Genomic DNA, 20,811 nt, shown 5'->3' with positions numbered 1-20,811 from the left:
CTCAAGTTTGGATGGGAAATGTAGGCATCCTGGTCTTGCAGCTGTAATGGAGAGCCAAGCTGTAAAACCAGGACGCCTACATTTCCCATCAAAACTTGAGGGAAGCTGACAAGTGTCCAACCTGTGTCAGGCGTCACTTGTAGCTTGGCTCTTAGTTAGGCCAGTGAGAGCAGCATCTCTTGTTTCCTGGGGGTCATTTCCTTGTCTTGTCTCCTATTGGGCTAACTAGAACAGAAGCTCTTAAAGAGAGAGCAAACAAAATACAGGAAGAAAAACACGGGCTCTCTAAGTATGCAATTAAAGCCACTCTTATCTCAATTCAATATAAGTAATAAACAAAGGTATGCAATTACAATGTGTGATAATTAAATTGATTACATCATATCCATTATTGATTAACTTTTCTTCCTGTTGGGCTAAACAGGGCAATATCCGGCTTCTTCTCTCTCCTGCCTAATCACTCACTCTTCTCCAAGATGTAGTCAGATAGTCAGGACCCTGTCTCTATCTCTCTTCTTCACTCTCAAGTATGTATTTCTTAAATAAAATTTTAGCCTCTTTAATCAGCACAGCTTTATTTGCACTCTGCCAACAGACTCAACATGGATTATAAACAGTCGACCGAGTGTACGAAAATAACCAGTGGGTTGCAAACTACAAATCATGTTAAAGGAAGAAGGCTCTTAAAAGTGAGTAAACAAAGTCTGCAGATTACCCCCTCACCGTAATTAACATCAACCTTTTCATACCAAACATTTATTAAAGATAAGAATGGTTCGGCCTAAAAAAGAAACTCGCTAATATCAAACATGTTTCGACAGTCAACAGAAAGGTCTTCATGGGTGATAGTAGCAAGGTACACAAATGCATGCTGAGTTTAAAAACATCAACATCCAGTGTTCTAGAACGACAAAAACAAGATAATTGCAATTCAATCAACACGTACACAAACCAGTTAAAATTAACAAAGGTTCAAAGTGTAATATAATTAAGATCCAAAACATTCACCTTAAAAAACCCTGCAAAGAACAAGATATTGTAGAGCAAGCTAAAACTGGCTGTGTGGGAGGCTTCATTCTGCAGTGTCTACCACACTTGCAGGAGCAGGCTAGTTTGCTATTAGAGGCAGTCATCCAGGTATTCTACAGTATGACTGGAAGACATTTGATACCTAAGCCAGGCCTGGTCAGTTTCTGGATAAAAGACCTTCTGAGAACCGAGTGTAACCTGCTTTGAGTTCCAAGATCAAAGGGAGATATAATGTAAGTGCCTCCGCCATCTGAGGGTGCCCCTACCATCTGAGGTTACACTGATGGCAACCTGAAAAGGGGCCTTCTTGGTGGTGGTGCCAAAACTTTGGAACTCCCTCCCCCTTAAGAGATTCAGTTTGAGAGCCAGTTTGGTGTAGTGGTTAGGAACATGGGACTCTGACCTGGAGAACCAGGTTTGATTCCCACTCCTCTGCTTGAAGCCCGCTGGGTTACCTTGGGTCAGTCTCAGCTCTCTCAGCCCCACCCACCTCACAAGGTGTTTTGTTGTGGGGATAATAATATACTTTGTAAACCGTTCTGAGCGGGCATTAAGTTGTCCTGAAGGGCGGTATATCAATCAAATGTTGTTGTTGTTGTTATTCATCTTTCCCTTTCAATTGCTCTCTTCCACTAGCAGGCGAAGACTTTTTAGTTTTGTTTGACATACTCCCAATAACTGTTATTGGTCCTCCTCCCTGTTCTCGGCATTGTGTGTTTGTGTATGTGTTTATTGAATTATTTTTGTACTATTTAAATGTTGGTTTACATTTAAATTGGTTTTTAAATGTTTTAAATTTTTTACTGTATTGATGCGCACTGCCTTGGGGACCCTATTTAGGTGGAAAGGTGGCATACAAATTCTTTTAACAAACAAAACAAATATGTTATTGCTTGACTTTCTTTTACTTCATTTATTGGATTTTAAACGACTCCACTGGTTTTCAATGGCTGTCACTTCCATATGAAGGTGCTCTGCATCACAAGCCACATATAGAAAAGAAAGACAGGCATAAATTACACAAAAACATGTTTTCAGCTGGGTAACTGTGTTGGTCTGCAGTGGAAGAGCAAGATCCAGGTCCAGTGGCACCTTAAAGACCAACAAAATTTCCAGGATATAAGATTTCAAGTGTCCATTTTCTCTTTTTCAGATAAAAGTAGGAACTGAGATCCCTGAATCCTTATATCTCAGACAGAAAGTGGGAGTGATGTTGCAAAGAGGGGAGTCAGTGTGCAATGGTACAATGCAGGTTGCTTAGAGTAGGGGAGAGATGATTAGGGGTAGGAAATGCAGAAAATCCGCATCTTGTTACCTGAAATGGTCTCCTTGAGAATAATAGAATTGTGGGGGAATTAGCAAGCAAGGAAGACAGCTATGTGAGAGGCCGGTAACTACGGGATCTTTTTCATCAATGTTTACAGGGCCCCTTCCCAAAATAGCAAACAAGGCTGTTGTTTAAATTTCAAAGAGCAGTATTTTATTGAAAGAGGAAAATGCGTGCACACACACGCACACACACAGGGTAAATAGTAAAAATGGTTACACACACAGAGTCCTAGGAAGCTAGGCAGAAGTTGGAATAGAGTGAGGGAGAGCAAAATATATCTACCTATCCTGAAGAGTAGTCCAGTCCACGGGGAAGAGGGCAGCTTCAAACACTAGCATTCTCAGCCAGGAGAGCAAGAGGCTTAGGGCAAATGTCAAGGGAACAGCGCTTTGGATCCAGTAAGCATGTACAATTTGAATGGGGCCAGGGGAGTACTCTTATAGGTAAAACGTGTCCTGAGGTGGGAGATCTCACCTAGCTGTTGGAACAAAGACTCCAACAAGTCAGTTCCTGGGAGTAACAAAGGATTTGATTACCTTGATTGGTAGCTGCTGGGGCATGTGAAAGAGAATGCAGAACTTGTCCCGGCACTACACAAAGGGGCAGTTTGTTAATGAACTCCACTGGAGCTAAGTTGATGAATTTAGTTGGGGAATGTACCTTCCCAGGAAAGAATTATAAATATTTATGAATGATGTTCTCCTCAATCATGGACAGGAGATCTCATCACGGAGGGAGGAAAAGGAATGTGTTAAGTGGGGGTGACTCTGCGAGACCTTTGTTATGCTGGTTTCCTTTAGGTGCTGGGGAGACTGCAAAACTAGTCACTGTTAGTCTCTCCACATTTACATGCAGCATTCCATTCACGCCTGGGTCTCCCGGGCGGGACTCAGCAACTGTTAGCTGGAATTCCCCTGGCTGCGATCCAAACTGCCATTTTAATCCAAGGGCCTGGTGACATTTAATATCACAGGTAGCCATATTAAACGGCCATTAAAGATGGCGGAGGCCGGGCCAACTGTTTACAATCTGTAGTGAGATAAGAATTCCATGTTCCTATTCAGTCCTGCAGGGTCCATTGTTCTAAATCTGTGAACAAACTCAAACTCAGCAAATTTGTGTTGTAATCTCTCCTTGAGCCTCTGTTTGAGGACTTATACTCTTAGGTCAGCAATAAAATGTCCTGGAAGATTAAAATGTTCTTCCACAATCCTCAAATACAAACAAAAAAAAGTGCATTCTGGGAGCCAAGAGCACCTTATGCAAAACAACCAGTAGATTGTGGTTGAATTTATTTTTCACTAGAGGGCTCTCTGCAGCAGAAAGATCTCCATGTAATGAAGACTTCAAGGCGCCATTTGTAGAAATACATCCAGGAGTTGCAAAGTATCCCCCTAACCCCCAATCCCCTGCCCAAATGCACATGAACTGTCTTATCCTGAATAAAACCATTGATTCACCAAGGTCAGTATTGTCTTCTCTGACAAGCCCAGGGTCTTTAAGGTTTTATTAGTCTTTCACATCATCTGCTACCTGAATCCTACAAACTGGAGATGCTGGGGCTTGAACCAGGAAGCTTCTGCATTCCAAGCAAATGCTCTGCCACTAAGAGAGAAACTACACAAGAGGCCCAGGTGCATGTCGGTTCCTGCAAGGTTCCCTGGGTAGTGTAGTCTTACAAAGAACAGCGGCTCGATATGATTCTCCCCTGGGGGAAGAGAGATGGGAGGGATTCTCTCTCTGTCTCTTGTAAAAAGCCTCCGCTTGGGTTTTCCTCCGAGAGCTCGGGGGCAGGGGGAGAGTAACATGAGGCAGGAAATCCAGAGTGGCTTTTTGCAAGAGAGAAAGAGAATCCGCGATGCAATTCTCCACCAAGGAAAAGAGCAGTGGGGGAATTCTCTCTCTCCCTCCATCTCTCTGGAGGAAAACCCGAGCCGAGGCTTTTTGCAAGAGACATAGAGAGAATGCCTCCCATCGCTCTTCCCCAGGCAGAGAATCTCATCAAGCGGCTGTTCTTTGTAAGACTACATTACCCAGGGAACCTTGTGGGACCCAACATGTGAAGAACATGTGTGGGGCGTCTCGTGTAGTTTGGCTCTGAGATACAAGCCCTTGCACAGGACTCCAGGTTCAGTTTACAAAGAGGTATTCAGGCCATCCAGGAATGCTCTTTTTTTTCCTAGGTGGGTAGTTGTGTTGGACTGCAGTTCAAGAGCAGGATTCAGATCCAACAGTACCTTAAAGACCTAATAATTTCTGTTTGTTCTTCCCCCCACTACTCAGCTGGGTAGGGGGAGAAAAATTCACAGGGAATGGGGGATGGTTGGTGTCAGCACTATGATGTCAGTTCCAGAGCAACCTAGAAGTGACATCATCACATTGGTAACACTCTAACATTTGCCCCAAACTCTATGGTTAACCATAGAATGCTAGAGCATTGCCCTGACATGGTGATGGTACTTCCAGGTCACTCCAGAAGTGATGTCACTGTGTCATCATCAGCATCATCATGTCACCGGTGAGGCTACACCTTCCTCAGGTAAGCTCCTGGCAATTGCCAACCTTGAGCTGGCAGCTCTATTTGCAATGGACCAACAGGGGCTTGCTGTGATTTTTGCTTGTTTGGCAAAATATTGAATTTAGCTACCCAAGAGATGGCTCTCACAGCTAGAGAAAGATGATCTTATAGAGCAAGGATCCCCAGTGTAGCACCAGCTGACATCTTCCCTTGCGCCTGCCAAGTGTCTTTCGAAAGTGGAAGGGGCCAGGTGGGGAATTTGCTCAGCAAGCCTTCTGATTGGCCAATGGAGATCTAATTGGCTGTGCAGATTTTTAAAAAGTTGCTTCAGCAGCAGCTGCCAGAACATCACAAGGATCTTTCTTCACTGCATGACTGGAGGTAAGCTGTGTGTATGTAAGAATATATTTTTAACAGCATCTTCATTTTAAAAGGCATCCTGTTAAATGTTGAGGTATTACTTGAAAAGTTACTATTAGAGTTATACATATGACATTTTGCATTTGGCTCTGCCTCTTGCAGCATCCTGGTCAGGGCTGTGCCCACCAACCTGTGGCAGGATTCCAAAGGCGCCTTGTTTAGAGCCTAACAATGGGATGCGACTATGTTTATGAAGTATGCCTTCCAACCACTAGGTGACACTATGCCTTCTATGGGGAGACTATATCTGGTATATCACCTAAAATTAACTGCCAGTTTGGTCCACGTAAACACCAATACTTTTTCCTTTACTTCTTCTCTCTGCCTTACAAAGAACTTCTGCGTTCCCAAGTTGCACTCAAAAGAGAGATCCAAATCGCTGTCCCAGGACGGAGCTTTTGTGCAGCTGGAGACTTTTTATGCACCAAGTTTGGTTTAACTTAATTCAGATTTTAATTAAGAGACAACAATTGTTATGTGTGCATTGGGATGGATTTCTGTCTTTTCTCTTGCTTCTTGATATCAGCATGCCAAGGGTACAACGTGATACTAACCGTACTCAGTGCCCAATAAAGTTAGAAAGGTTAAAGTGCTTGGGGCTCTTTAGCTTAGAGAAACGACTACTGAGGGGTGACATGATAGAGGTTTACAAGATTATGCATGGGATAGAGAAGGTAGAGAAGGAAGTATTTTTCTCCCTTTCTCACAATACAAGAACTCGTGGGCACTCAATGAAATTGCTGTGAAGTCAGGTTAGAACGGATAAAAGGAAGTACTTCTTCACCCAAAGAGTGATTAACACATGGAATTCACTGCCTCAGGAGGTGGTGGCAGCTTCAAGCATAGACAGCTTCAAGAGGGAATTGGATAAACATATGGAGCAGAGGTCCATCAGTGGCTATTAGCCACAAGGTATAGATGGAACTCTCTGTCTAGGACAGTGATTCTCTGTATTCTTGGTGTTTGGGGGGGGGGGCAATCAGTGGGAGGGCTTCTAGTGTCCCTTCCCCACTGGCAGACCTCCTGATGACTCCTGGTTTTTTGGCCAGTGTGTGACACAGTGTTGGACTGGATGGGCCATTGGCCTGATCCAACATGGCTTCTCGTATGTTCTTATGTTCTTATTAGCAAAGCATCCTACATACAGCAGCCTTAGGATCTCCCCAACTCAAAGCCTACTCTTTCTTTATGCATGTATACATCTGCTCCCTTTGCTCGGCTGGAGAAGCCACCTTCCCTAAGTCCTGCCAGATGCAGTACTGAGCCACTGGGGAACCATCTCCAAACAATTAGCACCCATTGAGGAAACATTCCACAGCTATTAAGAACCATCAATAATATCCTTCTAACACAGGCTCTGGAGCCAGTCCCTTTCGGGCGGATCCCTTTAGGGCGGATTGATCAGATGGCAATTTCATAACTGTTGCTTATTGCCGTTCAAAATGAACTCATCTGCTTTCAAAGCATGCGGAAATGGCCGCCTGGGTACGCCCTGTCTCCCTAACATTTGTGTGTGTGTTTCTATGTGCAAAACATACAAGACGCATGGATGTTCCTTCCCAACTTGGAGATTTTAGTTGCATGGGCCATGAGCTGAAATGTAAAGAATAGCAAATTTACAGTATAAAATAAGGCTCCCCCCCCTCCCAATAGCCCCAAAAGGTGGATAAATAGCAAGTCCTTCTTTATCAGAGACAGATACTAGAAAATTGGGACAATCCTTGCTAAATGGGAACCACTGGAGCTTGCGTGTTAAGGTAGAGGTTCCGAGGGGCCCCTTTTGAATGTGACACCTGCATCTTTCAATGGGAAACAAGATACCCCCTTTCTGCCTTTCCCAGCCTCCCCCAAGAACAAAATAAACCTCATTTGTCTTGTGAGACGTCTGGAAGCATTTCAAAGCGAAGACATTGTTAGTCTTCAACTCGTCTTAATTTGGCCAGAACTCAAGGAAAAAAATCTTTGATTACTTTCCACCTCTTCCATACAGTTTCCCCACTGCCTGCCTGGATCTCATAATCGCAGCCATTGTCCCAAAGAGGGAGGGAAACTGCTCCTGAATACCTAATTAGCTCTCCATTAGCATTTCTCAGAGAGGGCAGATGCAGCCTTCCCATTCTGGCACACAATGCCAGCCGTTGTTCCCTCACCACAGTCTCCACGTGAAAGTCTATATTTAATAGCAACACTTAGCAAAAAAAAAAGGAGAAAGTCATTTTTTTTAAAAAAAATTGACAACTCGGATGGACTTCTTTCAGTTGCATTATAAGAAGCATGAAGATTGTATTCACATCCCCGCACACAGAAAGCTAGCACACCAGGGGGAAATCGTCTCGTTTCCTGTATTGGGGGAGAGAGGCACTTCTGTAGAGGGAAGCAACCAATGGTTCAATCTGCAATTCATCTGCAGTGAAGCCACAGGTTTGTTACCTTTTAGGGCTGCCAGGCTCCAGGTAGTCATCAGGCTCCAGGTGGTCACCAATATTCAGGCTCCAGGTGGTAGCTGGAGCTCCCCTGGAATTACAACTGATCTCCAGGTCATAGAGCTCAGTTCCCCTGGAGAAAACAGCTGCTTTGGAGGGCAGGTTCTATGGGGTTATGCCATGCTAAAGTCCCTCCTCTCCCCAAATCTCAATCTCTCCAGGCGCCACCCAAATCTCCAGGAAATCCCTGGTCTGCAGCTGGCGACCCTAACTACCGGGAACAAGAGCTTTAGCAGAGGGCCACCATACAGTAAGGCAGTCTTATGGCCAAGCCTGTCTGAGCATTCCAACATTTACAAGTACAGCATCCTGTAACCTTGCTTGCTGTTCATTGTCAGACAGGATATTTTATCTGCGGTAAAATCAGCTGGCCTTGAATGCTCAGTGGGTTGGCCAAGTGGGCTTGGCTGCTTTCTAGAGAGCTGCCCTCTTGAGGCATATTCCCATGGACCAACAGGCACTTAGGGCAAAAGCCTTCTCAGCGGCACTCTGTGGGGTTTAAATTACTATTTATCGGGCACTGGTTTTTGCAAACCTTGCAACTGAGTAGCCGTTCAAAGCAGACGTGGCTCAAACTGTTCTTTGTAAAGCAAATTGGAGAGACTTGATCCTCTATTTAATATTCTTGATAGAAAAACAGGGGCAGCGGTGTTAAAGATGAAAAAGCTTCACCGGTAGAAATCTATTGCAGAATTACAGTGCAGACCTAAACACAGTTACACCTTCTAAGACAAAGGATATAACTCTTTAGAATTGCATTGAGACACTGGTAGGGGGAACCCATCTGAGATTGCTGGAAAGCCTTTCAGAAGACCTTCTTGCCAGACAACAGCTATACATTTCCTCTAGTTCTTGCTTCATTTCAAGTATGAGGATAGCAGGCTGGTTCCCCAAGAGTTTGATGAGACGGGGGGCTTTGCCCGTAGGGCAGCCACTAGAAGAATTAGGTTGCAGAATGGAAACAGCTGGAAAGGGGAATGAAACACTTGGCCTTTAAATCTAGTGGTTGTTTGTTGGATGATTAGAGGTCTCACTGTAATCGCTCACACCAGTTTGCTCTCCTTTTCCCAGTAATAATACATAATAACAAATTTAACAATATTTTATTTAAAATTATGTTAATATTAATTTTGCATGTCTTTTCCCCTACAGAGGCTTAATAAGAATTATAATGATAATCAGGGCTTTTTTTCTAGGTAAAGAGGAGGTGGAACTCAGTGATGGAACTCAGGAATGCACAATGATGTCATTTTGAGTCGGCTGGAATAAGGGGAGAGTTTTTTAAAGTTTAAATCGCCCTTGGCAAAAATGGTCACATGGCCGGTGGCCCCAGCCCCTGATCTCCAGACAGAGGGGAGTTTAGATTGCCCTCCGCGCCGCTGCCATGTAACCATTGCCCTCCAGAGCCACCGGCCATGTGACCATTTTCAAGAGGTGCCGGAACTCCGTTCCACCTGCTGAAAAAAAGCCCTGAATAATTATACTATCCAACTATACCTATATTCTGGATCTCGTCCCTGATAAATCACTGTCCCTTTTCTGCTCTTTATTTTTGCGTTCAGAGATGCCTTTAGGGCGCACTTGCTTTTTTTGGTGTTCTAAAAACTGACCATAAAATAAAGGAGTCCATCATGGTCAGATTACTTGCACCAACCTGCTTCAAAAGCCAGATTCAGACAAGCAACTGCTGCAGAAACGAATGGCTGCAGCTATCACTGCCAGTTTTCCAACTTGCCCCTGTAGCTGTGGTTTAATGAGCAGCGGACATGATTGGACTCTGCACTGTGACATGCACCAGTTAGGCAGAGCAACCAAGGTTGGTTAAGAAGCTGGCAACCCATGGCGCATCACACCTAGATTATAATTAGTTCAGTAGTTTTTACTAATGAAACAGGGGTGTATAAGTGAACCTTAGATGGGAAAGCAGGACTGTCTTCAGTTGCGTATGTGAATTTTTGCAGGATGATGATTATGATAACAATGCAGCCAAAATCTCAGTTCAGACTAGGGGTGAATTTAGGTGTAGTCTTTAGGTGAATGTAGTTGGGTGGAAACAGGGGATGGGTGAAGAGAACATTAATTAAAGGGCAGATCTTGCAGGGTAAACATCATTTTTCTTTTAGAAAGTGCAACCATTTCAGCTATTAAAAAATTGATTATTTAGGTAGTATCAGGGCTTTTTTTCAGCGGGCACATGGTGGAACACAGTTCTGGCACCTCTTAAAAATGGTCACATGGCTGGTGGCCCCACCCCCTGATCTCCAGACAGAGGGGAGTTTAGATTGCCCTCTGTGCCCCTGGAGTGGCGCAGAGGGCAATCTAAACTCCCCTCTGTCTAGAGATCAGGGGGCGGGGCCACCAGCCATGTGACCATTTCTGCCCAGGGCGATTTAAACTTTAAAAAACTCCCCCCTTGTTCCAGCTGACCCAAAGTGAGGTCATTGTGCCGCATTGTTCCACCTCCTCTATTCCCAGAAAAAAAAGCCCTGGGTAGCATTAATTGGAAAGAAGGTGCAGGTTCTCATCTCCCTCTGCTTTCAATAACAGTCTCGCTGGCTGCTCATCGCTGGCCTTACTGCTTAAAAGTTTACAGAAATACATATACAGCAAATTAACCGTGTTAAAGTTTGACAACCGGGAGCAAAGACAGTTGCGTGCGCCTCTGGTTTAAGACGTGGCTGGCCATCTCCCATTGGGAATTCAGCCAGACAGATCTGCTCGGGTTTGGAACTCAATAAAGGAAAAGTCCAGTAAGGCTCCTTTGAAGACTAGCGAGATTTATTCTAGCATAAGTTTTTGGGACCTTACAGGTCCAGATGGGATAAGCGAAGCTTGCAAAAATGTAAGCAAAAATCTGCAGGAGTCTTGAGCCTTATCTCGATGCATAAAGTTCAATTCATAAACTTTAATAACCTCAGCCTCCGTATTTCCTTGCAAAAAACATTCTCCATTTGTTCCAACGTAGAAACTCCTGCACCTTTAAGGAGCAAGCGGTAGCCCTCCCCACTTTCCAGTCCAATCTCATAGCTCCACCCAAGAACCTTTTCTCACCTCTGATTGGTTAGTTTCTCTTTGATCCCGCGGTTTCCCACCTCCTCCTCCTAGAAGACATCCCGATTGGTGCGGTTGCATCTTTCGTCACAATGCGCTCTCTCTTATGATTGGCTATCCCGCACCGAAAGCTGCTGACTCCGCCTCGTACTTGGGAAACTGGTTACTTTCAAGCACCCCCCCCACCTTGTTACATCGTATCGTGTGAAAGAACCTCAAGTGGATCCCTTTTAACCATAGAGGGGAAAGGCATGAGTTGTGATCTGGAGAGGGATCTGCTTTGATCAGGGGATATAGGAAGCCTTGAGAGGTGAGTGCCTTGATGACTTTTTGTTTTTTGGGTGGGAAATGGGGCAGAAATCTGAAGGGGATCTTGCAAAGAAGTGGAATCGAGTGTGGGTGTCGCTAACACTCGTGACATTGCTTGGGGGGTACTTTTGGGGAGGGGAGCTTTGGGGGGGGGGGGTCTTGCCAAAACAGATTGCTTTGAGCCCTGCAGCCCAAAACGAACCAGTTCAAGGGGTTTCTGCGAATCCGATTTGCCGCGATTGAGTAAAAAAGGTTTTATGCAAATTTCAAATAATGGCGGGGGAAGGGGCGAGAGATTTGGCCGCTGGCAAAAGCTGGTGTGTGGATTTTCCCACGTCCCAGATCAGCATCTCTTTGGACTTTCAGAAGTGGGGGCTGATTTTTAAAACAAAAACAAAAAACCCAGATTGCTTTCCAGCACTCTTCAGCAAAGGGAATCTGAGGTCTCCCCGCCCCTTCCCCCCAATGTGAAGCAATCTCAGCTCTCTTTGGGAGCAAGTGAGTTATGATTGGGGGGAGGTAGTAAGATAAATGGCCTTTTGTTAGGACCCAACAAAGATTCTCAGTGTGACAGGCGAGCATTTCAGTTAGGTCACTTAGGGGGGATGTTTAAAGGCATGCATGTAATGACAGAGCAGCGCTGGCTATTTTATGTGTTTTAACTGTGTGTGGCTGTGGTGGTGGGGGGGCGCTACTTTGCAGGATGGGCTGAGAAGATGCTAAAGTCCTTTTATAGCACTGACCTGCTCTCTGGAGTATATTTGAACACTCAGCAGAAACTTAATTAATGTTACTCTCCTATAGTAAATACCCATTTCCTCTACAGACCTTAGTAAATGGGACCCTGGAGTCATCTCCCCTTTGTCTGTAGAGAGCAGACCAAGCTTTTAAATCCAGATCCTCCTTTTTTATTGTCCTAATTCACTTAGAGAAAACCTGATGTGTTACTTTGCTGGACGGATATGGTGAGATGGAATGTGTTGAAGTGTGTTTGAATACAAAAGCCCTTTTCCTTTCCTCCCACCCTGTGATGAAAAGGGTTTCTAAATCCTTTGTTATCATGCATAGTTCTAAAAAAAAAAAAACCCTTTTACTTTGAGATTGAGAAGCCAATAATGCTTTTAACATCAGAGCTCACACTGGTCAGTGGAATCGTGATAAAAGTGTGTTTGAAAGTATACCTTTGTAAGAAGAAAGAAGCTGGTTTGAACATACAGACTGGGAAGAAATAGCTTGCCAATAATTGGGATGTTCGGTGTTCTGCTTTCCCCCGCCAGCTTTCCTAAGAGGCATGTTTGATTTTTTTTTTTTGCTTCAACCATAATGATCTCAAAAAAAGAAATCAATCCCTTGCTTAGCAGGATGAACATCCAACACTCTGATCGCGTTCACTTGGTTTCTGCTGACACATCTTGCCGAGATACCTTTTGTCAGTTCTGCATCATTTTAGATGGCTCTCTTTGTCCTCCTTTGTAGGCCTGCCTGCATTTCTCTCTACCCCCTTCCCAATTCCCTAGGCTTTCAATTGTTTCTCTCATCCAGGTACTGTGTTCATATCTGTATCACCTTCCTTTAAAAAAAACAAACACTTTTTCTGGACCAGATGTCCACCTGAAGAAAAAATAGTTGAACTCTTTTGTTTCCTGGCTCTTGCCAGTTCCAAGCCAGCACTGATTCTCTTTTTAAAGGGGTAGGAGGAATCTAAATTGTGCATGAAGAATGTGCCAAGCTCTGTACATTTTTGCCCTTAACTTTTAAAAACAATTTTGCCCTTTATTCTTTATTTTTAATTTTGCCCTTTATTCTGCATTCTAAAAACTATTTATTTTTATCAATATAGTTTATACCAGAATAAATTTGTTTGCCTTTAAGTTCCTGCTGGGCTCTTCAGTTAGTCTAGGAAAACACAAGTTTGCACCTCTGCCCCATTATAAATCTTATTCAACAACCCTACCAGGTTCTGAGTTTGACGTAGCTTGGCTCATTAGCCTTCCAAGCATGTATTCACAACCATTTACTTGTTTGTTTAATTTAAACTCTGCCTTTCTTCCCAATGGGATACTAAAGCAGCACAGAACATCATTCTCCTCGCCTCCATTTATCCTCACAACAACCTTGTAAGGTAGGCTCATTGTCCAGAGAATCACCTGCTTATCAAAATACTTCCTCCTCCTTCCTCTGTTGAGGCTTTGGACCAACTCTCAGGCCTCTGTTTTTGCCCAAGATTTCTTACTGGCTGCTCTAGCTGCTGCACTCTTACTACAGGGTCAGGCTTTGAAGTAGCTAGGCCCCAAGGTCACAGTAGAATATGCTCTCCTGGCTGGAAATGCTGTCTCCCTCATCCTCGAGAGAGCCCCATCTCTTCAGGCCCCAGGCCGTTTGTCCCTTTCCTCCTGCCACACCCACTCGTGGAGTTCTCGGCCTACTCATGAGTAGGCCTTCACTTCCCACGGAAGCTAATACTGGCTGTCATTTATTTGTTTCATTTATACTCAGAGCGTCTTATATCCTTCTCTCCTCTATTTTATCTTCACAACACCCCTGTGAGGTAGGTTAGGCTGAGAGAGTGTGCCTGGCCCACGGTCACCCAGCAAGTTTCCATGGCAGGGTGGGGATTCGAACTCTGGTCTCTCAGATCCTAGTCCCAACACTCTAACCGCTATACAACACTGTAATTGTGCTGCCTGCCCTTTATCCAGTCCCAGGTATCAGTCGTGCCTTCCCCTCCTCTTGGTAGCTAAAGAGGTACCACCACTCTTAGGACTGTTCTCGGTCTCACCCAATGGTCTCCCCATGGGATAATGCAGAGTCCGACCCAGTCCATCTTTCTCAGTATTCTCTATTTTGATTGGTGGCAGCTTTCTCAGTTCATGGGCAGAGAAGGGTGCCACTTGACAACTTGCTACCAGCAATCTTTTGACTGGAGATGCCTGGACTGAACTAGGCATCTCGTACAGCAGCCCGTACAGGGGCTTTCTCTGTGGCGGCCCCTACCCTATGGAATGGCATGACTGAGGAGATCAGGAGACCCCCCCACCCTCCTGGCTTTCCACAAACAATACAAAACTGAATTATTCAAAAAGGCCTTTTTCCTCAGCTAAGAGGGTGGTATTGTAGGAAAGGGATCCCAGATGTTTCACTAATGAGTTAGGAACCATAGATTTCACCATTATGTTGCCTTACATATTATCGGTTGCTTTAAATATGGACTCCTATATCCTACCTGTGCTTTATGTTGGGCTGTTTCCACACTACTCACCTGCACTCGGAACACCGTGGAACGTTGCGAAAAAACTGCGGAAGATAGTGTTTTCTCACGCGAGGTTTGTGCGACATCGCGCAAAACTCACGCGAGAAAACACTATCTTCCGCAGTTTTTTGGTAATGTTCCGCGGTGTTCCGATTGAAGGTGAGTAGTGCGGAAACGTCCCTGTTCAATGTAAGTCCTAGAACTGATTATGTTCTGTTTCAGCAATTCCTCAACCCCGTACTGGATCCTTGCTAATACTATATCTTTGTAAACTTACATTCTTTTACCCATGACATTGTTTATGGAAATGTTCTTGAAACTGTATTCATTTACCCTATGACATTGTTTATGGAAATGTTCTTGACACCTTATGGAAATGCCTGCCCTTGTCCTTGCCACTAATTGTACTGATCTCACACTATGTAATCCGCCTTGAGTCTCAGTGAGAAAGGCGGAATATAAATAACATAAATAAAATAAAAACTTCAGCGGGAGCTCTGTCACAGAGCCATAGCAGAAACCCACAGTTATTCTTGAAGCAGCAACCATGTAAAATAGCGAATGTATTACAGATAGGGGTGGGGGGGGATAAGACTGGGAGTTCCTGACTTTCATAAGGCCACCTGATTAAATTCACAGTTGAGATGAGATTTTAACTAAGGATCCTTGCTGAGGAACAGCTAAATCTCTTCACCGTGCCACCCTTGATCTAGGCAGAGCTCAAACCGGGTGCCATTTGCTGGCTCACCAAGTTCTTGAGCAACCCTTAACATTTAGGAGCAAGTGGAACTAGACTCACCGGACTGGGCTAAACACAGAGATGGAGGTGGAACAGCTGTGGTTAGGAAAGCGTTGCAGTGCTGTGCATGCCTCAATATTTAAGCATCCAGACAACCTGGATTTTGCACAAGAATGCTTAACGTTCTTCAGTCTGGATAAAATTTGGACGTTGAGAAACCGAGAAAAACAGGGTTTCTCACCTGTAACTGTTGATCGTCGAGTCTCTTCTGTGCAGACACACATTGGGACTGCGCAGGCGCAGGCCAGCCGCGGAAAAGATTTTTCTAGCTTTTAGAGATGTGAAGGGGACGTTCGGATCCACCGCGCATGCGCGCCGGTGTTCCCGCCAATTTTGAATGCATATATATCCGAACGTCCCCGGCATTCCCTCAGTTCACCTGAGCCGCCGGAGAAACTCGGAAACCAAGCACTCACAGCGGGGTAGGTGGGAGGGAATGTGTGTCTGCACAGAAGAGACTCGACGATCAACAGTTACAGGTGAGAAACCCTGTTTATCGTCTTCGTCCTTCTGTGCAGCCCCACATTGGGAGAATAATTAGCATCTCACCAATGGGGGCGGGTGTGAGTGTCTACTGGAACAAAGAATGCAGGACAGCCGTGCCAACAGCTGATTCACGCCGTGCATTCACGTCCACAGAATAGTGTTTGATGAAAGTGTCTGCAGTGGACCATGTCGCAGCTTGGCAGACGTCCCGGAGCGGCACTCCTCGCAGGAAGGCAGCAGAAGCAGCTTGCGCTCGAGTGGAATGAGCGGTAACCAACAAGGGACACTGGACTCCAGCATGCTGATAGCAAAGTTTAATTGTAGACACAATCCAGCGAGAGATGGACTGGGCAGAAGCAGGTGAGCCCTTGCGAGGGCCAGAGTAACATAAAAACAGGGCAGGAGACTTCCTGAAGCATTTGATGCGATGTAAATAAAACAATAAAGCACGCTTTACATCCAATGTGTGTAGTGCTCGCTCCCCTGGGGATGAGGGCGTTGGAAAAAAGGAAGGGAGGACCACCTTTTGCTGTAGGTGAAATTTGGAGACCACTTTGGGCAGAAATTCCATGCTAGTGTGGAGCATGACCGTACCAGGGAAAAACTGCAGGAAGGGAGGGTCACACCTCAGAGCAGACAACTCCCCAACACGCCTAGAGGACGTGACCGCCACCAGAAAGGCCACCTTTTGTGTGAGCAAGGGCAGGGGACAGGTGGATAGGGGCTCGAAGGGCCGGAGCATCAGTTGGGAGAGTACCAGGGACAGACTCCACTGAGGGATCGGCGGGGCCCTAGGAGGGAAGGTCTTAAACAGGCCCTTTAGGAACTGCTTGGAAAGCCAGTGAGTGAAAACGGTCTTTCCATCAATCTGCTCATGAAAAGCAGAGATCGCAGCCATGTGGACCTTAATGCTGGAGAAGGCAAGACCCTGTGAGCACAAATACAGGAGGTAGTCGAGAATCACAGGCAAAGGGCAATCAAAGGGAGAGACCCCTTTTGAGGCCAGCCATTGGGAAAAACGTGACCACTTCCTCTGGTAGGATAGCCTGGTGGATGGCTTCCGGGCATTCAGAATGACTTTAAGAACCTCCGAGGAGAGGCCTACTCCGGAGCGCACAGGAGCCAGGCAGCCAGGCTCAGAACTGCCACATTGTGGTGTCGGACCCCGTCCCTGGTCAATAGGTCCGGGGCCGGCGGAAGTGCTAGGCACCGTCCCCGTGAAAGGGAGAGTAAGAGCGGGAACCAATCCTGGCGGGGCCACCGTGGGGCAATCAGGATACAGTGGGTGTTGAAGGCCCTTATCCTGGAGAGGACCTTGTGCAGGAGTGGAAAGGGCGGGAAGGCATAAAAGAGCCCCGGGGACCAGGGTATCTGAAAAGCATCCCCTAGGGAGTGACGGCCAACTCCGGCCCGGGAGCAGAACAGCGGGGCCTGCTTGTTGTGGGCCGTGGCGAAGAGGTCGATGAGTGGTGTGCCCCATGATCGGAAGACCTGGTGGAGGTAAACCCTGTTGAGGGACCACTCGTGCTGAGGTAGAAACACCCTGCTCAGTGTGTCTGCTGCGGTGTTGAGCTCCCCGGCAATGTGAACGGCCCTGGGAAGGACGTTGTTGACCATGGCCCACGTCCAGAGAGTCGTCGCTTCCCTGCAGAGCTTGAGCGAGACCGTTCCTCCCTGCTTGTTGAGGTAATAGCAGGCTGTGGTATTGTCCGACAGGACCTGAACCTTCCTGTTCCGAATGATATCTGCAAAACAAGCAAGGGAGTAACGGATCGCTCTAAGCTCCAAAAGGTTTATGTGCATGGATGCCTCAGTTGGGGACCAGACACCTTGGGCTGAGAGCTGCCCACAGCGCCCTCCCCATCCCAAGTTGGAGGCGTCAGTAAAGACGGTGACCTCTGCCAGGAAAGGGCCAAAGGGACAACCTTCGGACAGGTTCTCAGGGACAGTCCACCAGGCCAGGGAGCGCTGCACCACCCTGGGGATGGAGAATTTCTGATGCTGGCCCATAGTGAGGGGGTTGTACCTCCGGACGAACCAGTTTTGCAGAGGCCTCATATGCAGGCGTGCGAAAAAAACTACCCCTGTGGAGGAGGCCATAAGGCCCAACAACGTTTGGATCAAAAGGGCAATCTGGAAACGGTTATGCAGGAAGTGACGGGCTAAGGAGGAAAGCCTGGTCAGGCGATCGGGGGGCAGGAAGGCTCTGCCCCGGGGAGAGTCGAGATGAACCCCAATAAACCTAATGGCCGTGCCTGGAGTAAGGACGGACTTATCCCCATTAACCACCAAGCCCAACCTAGCCAGTACAGACAAAGTGAGGGCAATATGGGCCTGGAGAGAGTCAGCTGAGGGTCCCACCAGGAGCCAGTCATCCAGGTATGGGTAGATAAAGCATCCCCTGGACCGTAGGTATGCCACCACGGTGGCCATGCACTTCGTGAAGACCCTGGGTGCAGAGGCCAGCCCAAAGGGCAACACCGTATATTCATACACAGAATCCCCATAGACAAACCGCAGGTACTTCCTGTGGCCCTCGAAAATGGAGATGTGGAAGTAGGCGTCTTTCAAGTCTAGAATAGCCAACCAAACGCCAACCTCCAGGAGCTCTATAACCCGTGCCAGGGTCAACATCCGAAATTTCTCAACCCTCAAATAACTGTTGAGGCCCCTAAGGTCCAAAATGGGCCGGGAACCTCCATCCTTCTTATCCACCAGGAAATACCTCGAGTAAAATCCCCAAGGGGAAGTAGCGACATTGACCAGTCGGACAGCACCTTTGTTCACCAACTCTATAACATTATTGTGTAACACAATATCACAACATGGAGAACAACGGGGAGGGAGAGAAAGGGGAGGTGCATCAACGAATAACAATTTGTAACCATGGGCCACAATAGACAGGACCCAAGTGTCAGATGTAACAAGTTGCCAACAGGGCAAAAAAGGCCGAAGCCTGTCCAAGAACCGGGCAGTAGAGGGAGTGTCCTCAGAGGCCAACAGGGGAGCGTTCAGGCTTAGTCAGAAGACTGAGGGCTTCTGCACCGAGGTCGAAGGCTTGGGTGAAGAGGGCTGTTGCCTGCCCTTGGACCGGCCGGAGCGCCTGGAAGAGTGACGCTGCTGGGCTGAATAGGATCGGTGACCGTAGGACTGGCCCGAAAAGAAGCGCCCTTGACGCTGCTGGTAAGGCTGGTAAGGGGTCTGGTAGGACCGGAACCGACCATAACGATACCTCGGACCCGACGACTGAGCTGAGGGGGCGACTCCGAGGGACTTGGCCGTCTGCTGATTCTTTTTCATCAGGGAGAGGGACTCATCCGTCTTCTCCGAGAAGAGCTGGGGCCCCTCGAATGGGAAATCCTCCACTTTCGCCTTCTTCTCTGGCGGCAGGGCAGTGGACCGGAGCCAGGCGTGTCGACGCAGGACCACCGAAGTCGCCATCGAGCGCGCCGCGGAATCGGCAGCATCCTTGCCCGCTGTCATCTGCTGTTTTGACAGCCGTATGGCTTCTGCCTGAAGGGCCTTCACCAAGTGGCGGCGATCCTCGGGGAGATCGGAAAGGTAAGAGGACAGCCGCTTCCAGAGGAACAGATTGTAGGACCCCATTATGGCCTGGAAGTTGGCAATACGGAATCCCAAAGACGCGGACGAGTAGACTTTCCTGCCCATGCCATCCAGCTTTCTGCCTTCTCGGTCCACCGGGGCCGACGAGGAACCGGAACGGAACCGAGCCTGACCTTCCTCAGCCACGATGGACGAGGGTTTCGGATGACTGAAGAGGTACGGGCAATCATCCTGCTTCAAACGGTAGTACCTCTCTACCTTCTTCGCCGTTGCGGACACGGACGCCGGTGTTTGCCAGAGCGCGAGAGCGCTGTCAACGAAATCCTCCACAGGGGGAAACGCCACCAACGCGGGGGACCCGGAATACAGTGCCTCCAGCAGCTTACTCTTGGGCTTGGAGGTCGTGGAGGAGACGTCTATCTCCAGCGCGGCGGCCATCCGCATCATTTGCTCGGAGAACAGCCTGTAGTCGTCATTCGGGGACGACGAACGGGACCCACCTACGGTGTCATCCGGGGAAGGGTCAGAAGCCGCATCCGAAGAGTATTCTGACGGGGAAGCCAGGCCCTCCTCATCCTCGGAATCTGAAAATTCTGCCGGCGTTTGCGTCGGAACCGAAGTCCGGCGATCAACTGGGGCTGAAGGACGAGGCATAGGAACCGAGGAATGGACCAGCACGCTAGCCGCAGGAGGAGCAGGCGCAGGGTGCACAATCGGCTGAGCCAGAACGGAAGGCTGCGGAACCGAAGGATGCTGCAGGAAGGGCACGGACTGCTGGAACCAGGCCACAAAATCCTGCCAGGAGGCCATATTCCCCACTCCTGGGACAGACTGGCAAGGAGGTAGAGGAGCAGGTACCGGGGCAGGCCAGCGGAATGTTGCCGGAACCGACGAGGCGGACGGCATCGGAACGGAGGATTCCGAAGGCGCCGGGGCAGACGGCAGGGAACGCTCGAATGGCTGATATGGTTCCGAAAAAGGCGGGAACGACAGGAATTCCTCCGGAACCGACGGAGGAGGCGTGCAAGGAGGTGACGGGGTGTGGAGACTCACCACATCGTCAGCTATCAGGACCGGCCTGGGCGGAGTACCGGGAAGCACAGTTGGAGCCGGGGACGGAGCACGGCCCTTGGCCTTTGACTTGGCCTTGGCCTTTTTAGGCGGGGGCTCCGAAGAAGCCTCTGTGGCCGAAGTTTTGGACGAGGGCTTCGATTTGGATGACGGACGTTTCTTGGCCTTCCGACTCGAAGGACGATCCCCGGAACCGGAGTCAGATCGGGCCTCCGGAACGGGTTGCCCCGTCGGTTCCGATGGAAGCGGCTCTGGCGACTTACGAGACGGCGCCGGTGACGGAGCGGCGGAGCGGGGCCTATCTCCCGAAGAGCCCGATGGCTTGGGGGGGAGAAGGTTGGCATCCCACAAGAAGGCACGGAGCCTGGCCTTCCTATCGCTCCTCGCTTTCGGGGTGAAAGACATGCACACCGCACAACGCTCCACGACGTGCCCCTCGCCCAGGCAGATGAGACAGAGCTCATGGCCATCCGAGTGTGTCATTTTCGTTCCGCACTTCAG

The 20,811-nt window shown here is 47.8% G+C and overlaps 1 protein-coding gene across 2 annotated transcripts in view; it reads left to right on the top strand.

Annotated features, from left to right (window-relative positions):
• The first annotated feature begins 624 nt into the window (after nucleotides 1-624).
• Nucleotides 625-20,811, top strand: part of KLHL25 (kelch like family member 25) — a 42,048-nt gene continuing 21,861 nt past the window's right edge. The window contains exon 1 of one of the 2 annotated variants that reach the window (XM_055002675.1): nucleotides 625-689. The gene's annotated coding sequence lies outside the window, so the exon portion shown is untranslated. Of the gene's footprint in view, nucleotides 690-11,022; nucleotides 11,142-20,811 lie in introns of those variants that run through there. The other variant, XM_055002674.1, reaches the window with a different exon arrangement.

Source organism: Eublepharis macularius, chromosome 18 (genome assembly GCF_028583425.1).
Source record: "Eublepharis macularius isolate TG4126 chromosome 18, MPM_Emac_v1.0, whole genome shotgun sequence".
NCBI classification, from domain to species: domain Eukaryota; kingdom Metazoa; phylum Chordata; class Lepidosauria; order Squamata; family Eublepharidae; genus Eublepharis; species Eublepharis macularius.
The sequence above is the reverse complement of the archived record's forward strand: the minus strand, read 5'-3'. Positions and strand labels throughout refer to the sequence as shown.